The sequence below is a fragment of the Panulirus ornatus genome, chromosome 43 (assembly GCF_036320965.1).
Source record: "Panulirus ornatus isolate Po-2019 chromosome 43, ASM3632096v1, whole genome shotgun sequence".
NCBI classification, from domain to species: domain Eukaryota; kingdom Metazoa; phylum Arthropoda; class Malacostraca; order Decapoda; family Palinuridae; genus Panulirus; species Panulirus ornatus.
In genome coordinates this window covers 4,641,797-4,645,793 of record NC_092266.1, presented here as the reverse complement: position 1 = coordinate 4,645,793, position 3,997 = coordinate 4,641,797, and the positions used below count along the sequence as shown (strand labels likewise).

The window sequence follows — 3,997 nt, the reverse complement described above, 5'->3', positions numbered from 1 at the left end:
GCCTCTGGTTGATTATATGTAAAACATTTAGATGAAATCACATCTTTTCTTATCAGGTCCCATGGTGTAAGGGTTAGCACTCTGGACTTTGGATCCAGCAATCCGAGTTCGAATCTCGGTGGGACCTCATCTTTTCAGTTTTCTTAGAAACTGATGATGGAACTGAGCCATATAGTTGACCTTCGATGGACATATATTTCTTACGGCCCACCATTTTATTTAAGTATGAAGATCTCACGGCAGAGAGGAAACGTGTGATATTCAAAATCAAAAGCCGCAATTGCCCTCATGGTAATGGTCGATATGTTTGCAGACAGATGACACAGACATGTGAGAAGTTAGACAAATATGGACGTTCCTGGTTGCTGTATAGCCTAGGTTTATTATCACTTGTAATGAAGGAGAAATGTTGCACATTATTCCACAACTTTTTATTTAGGCTAGGTTAGGCTAGGATTACTAGGGTCCATAACGTAAGAGAGCTGGGAAATGCATCATATCGGATCTGTATTTGTGCATAATGGCGCAAGTTTGTGGAAGTGATTTACGCAATGCCGGAGAGAATCCACCTCCACCAGAAATAATGTCTCAGACCATACAATATCTGCTGTTGGACGAGCAGGGGACATTAGACCAATATATTCCTGTAGTTTACTGCTTTTCCCAAACACGCAGCAAGACATTCGTAAAAGCGTTAAACTGAACTTTTCCATCGGTTTTCATATCTTTAATTACTTACACCAGTTCCAACAGATGGAAAAAATCATTTGAAAAATCAGAAATTATTTGCCTATAAAAAGCATTTTGATCGATCGTACCAAATATTCAATTATTTATGTACCCGACAAAATATTCAGTCACTCCTATATCCGACATTTTTCCTGCTGGCTGGTGCCGTTAAAGTCATATGGTAATTTATCGCAATTAGATTATAGATATATTCATCTATATGGAATGGCTCAGCGTGAAGAAACATATATATTTTCACTAAATCCTCCTCTTCACTACACTCCCATCTTCACTACATAGTTCTAACACAACATCTTGACTACACCATTGTATGACCACATTATCATATCATTGTGTTCTTATCTTCACCACAGCCTCGACAAAATTGATGTTTCCTTTACACATCAGGGTAGATGGCCATCTTTATGATGACAGAGAACACACATAACATATTAAACCACTTATCTTTAGTCACTTTAATCTAATTTCTGCTGATAAAAACGAATTATGATTACAATCCTTGTGTTCTGTGACTGGACATTGTATGGGTGAAGGAACTGTTGTCAGGCAGATGTATTAAACTACTGAGAAATAAACTTAACTGTATTAAATTACTGACTTCACTATATTACACTTCTCTATATTAAGCTATGCTAGGATATGATCAGTTCCCAGGTAATATAAGGGCGGGAGCCGGGACGAGAGCATCATTTGAGCTGTGACCTCTGTCGAGTGAACATCTCTGCTCCGCCTTGTAAGCTCCCTCAACCTTTCCTCGAACACTTCAATATAATAATGTACACCAAGGAGGTAGGACGATCCTCCTTTGTCCAGGAGATGGAATTTGAATATGTCCATGTATTTGACATGGGCTATGGCTGTGTGGACATGGAGGTGGAATACCCAGACGTGGAAGTGATGGATGGAGTGGAATTTGGCTGTGTGGATATGGAGGTGGAATACCCAGAAGTGGAATTGGAGGAAATGGAATATGGGTGAAGCTGGTATGAACGCCATATGGATTTGGTGAAGGTTGACCTCGTAATGTGTTAACGTAAAATAGGTCAACCACTGTGACCATGTGGCGGGAAGGGCCACATCCACCAACCACGAAGCGAGCCCCTCCACAGAGAAGTATCCTGGCTGCATCCACGTACGAGAACCACCGCGGGATTGCCGTCATCCAGTACCCCTGCTATGCCTCCTACAAGAAGGCACTTTTTGCCAACGTGACACCACTTTCCGTCAACGGACGCTGTGCAAAAGTGAAACCTCACCGTCCCACTGATGCTGACCAAGTGACCTCGCCCACTCAAGTGGCACTGCAGCCCACACGCCCTACCAGACCCACCATCCATGAGGAAATGCAGCCCACCCCACTTGTCAGGCCCACCTTCAGGGAGACATGGCAGGTCTCAAGACCTGTCAGGCCCACCATTCAAGAACGAATTGGTCCCCCAACACACGTCAGGTCCACCATTCAAGACCGACTTGGTCCCCCAACACATGTCAGGCCCAGCGTTCTAGACCGACTGGGACCAATAACACATGACATGTCCTACGTTACAGACCGACTGCACTCCGCACCACGTACGGGCGTTAAAAGGCGTGTCGAGATGACACACGCTCCACGTGCCAAAAGATTCAGTTGGTGAGGAACCGGAGTTCTTTCTTCCTGCTGGTGCTGCAGGAGAACACGGCCCTAGAGTGGACACTGGAGGTGTGTTTGTGTTTGTGTTTGGGTTATCACTGAGGAACCAACACCAAGACAACTTTAGTTTGGCCTCGCCAAGGATAACTTTAATCTGGCGGAAGTCTGGCTTTCTCCCGGTAGTGGATGACACATAATATCTACATAGGGACGTTGAAAAACAAAGAAAAAAAATGGGAACATTATCCCACCCAAAAAAAAATACATAAATTCACGGGGATAATTTCATCCGTCTTCAAAGAAAAAATGAAACTCTTCCGACGCTACCGTGCCTTCCATAAAGCAACCCTCAAAGAAATCACTTTCTACACAATACGCAAGGAGTCGGTTAGCCAATCTTCATATGGCTGGGGCTATTCTTCCCTCTGATTGATTCATTTTTCAAGATTAAGGAAAGTTATAATAAAAATATTGTATTGAGTTTCTCCGTTGGCGTCAGGGTAAACACCCATCCCCCCCGAAGCTTGGTTACCTTTCCGTGGTGGGGGGGACTTCATGGATTGGGCAGTAGCAACCATCGTTGGTTGCTTCTGTTCAATCCATGAACGAAAAACCAAGCATCTTGAACGTAATTGTCGTATAAATTCACTTGGTGTCAAAACTGACGCGAAAGTGGTTGTCTCAATTTTGTCAGAAATGTTTGTGCATTTCGGCCTGATGGCGGGAGTCGGTTTGGCGCTGTGGTCATGAGGGAATACGAGGAAGATTGGCAACCGTCCCAGAAGTAGCTACAGTGAGGCCCAGAAGCTGTCCCTAATACTGTGGAAGGCACTCATGTAAGGTGTGCAGTGAGGCGCAGCAGTAACAAGGGAAACGGACAACCAAAACAGCAATCTTGATCATCAGGAGGCTATACAATGCTCAGAGTAGATAAGGACGATTATTGTATGGCTTCGCTCAGAGGATAAAAATATTAGTATACAAGCTATGCTTTTAAAGTGTCTCAAATCTATGGAGTATAAACAAAAATCTATGAAATTATTTCTTATGATATAGTAACCTGCAATGAGGTTAGTGATTTTGTATATTTTATGCAACCTACTTTAACAAAGTTGATCAGGGGATTGGCCAGATATATATATATATATATATATATATATATATATATATATATATATATATATATATACATATATATATATATATATATATATATATATATATATATATATATATATATATATATATATTTTTTTTTTTTTTTTATACTTTGTCGCTGTCTCCCGCGTTTAAGAGGTAGCGCAAGGAAACAGACGAAAGAAATGGCCCAGCCCACCCCCATACACATGTATATACATACGTCCACACACGCAAATATACATACCTACACAGCTTTCCATGATTTACCCCAGACGCTTCACATGCCCTGATTCAATCCACTGACAGCACGTCAACCCCGGCATACCACATCGCTCCAATTCACTCTATTCCTTGCCCTCCTTTCACCCTCCTGCATGCTCAGGCCCCAATCACACAAAATCTTTTTCACTCCATCTTTCCACCTCCAATTTGGTCTCCCTCTTCTCCTCGTTCCCTCCACCTCCGACACATATATTC

The 3,997-nt window shown here is 42.4% G+C and overlaps 1 non-coding gene across 1 annotated transcript; it reads left to right on the top strand.

Moving 5' to 3' along the window:
* Positions 1-55: 55 nt before the first annotated feature.
* Positions 56-127, top strand: TRNAQ-UUG (transfer RNA glutamine (anticodon UUG)). Its single transcript has one exon. It is a non-coding gene; the product is annotated as a tRNA-Gln (tRNA).
* The last annotated feature ends 3,870 nt before the right edge of the window (positions 128-3,997 follow it).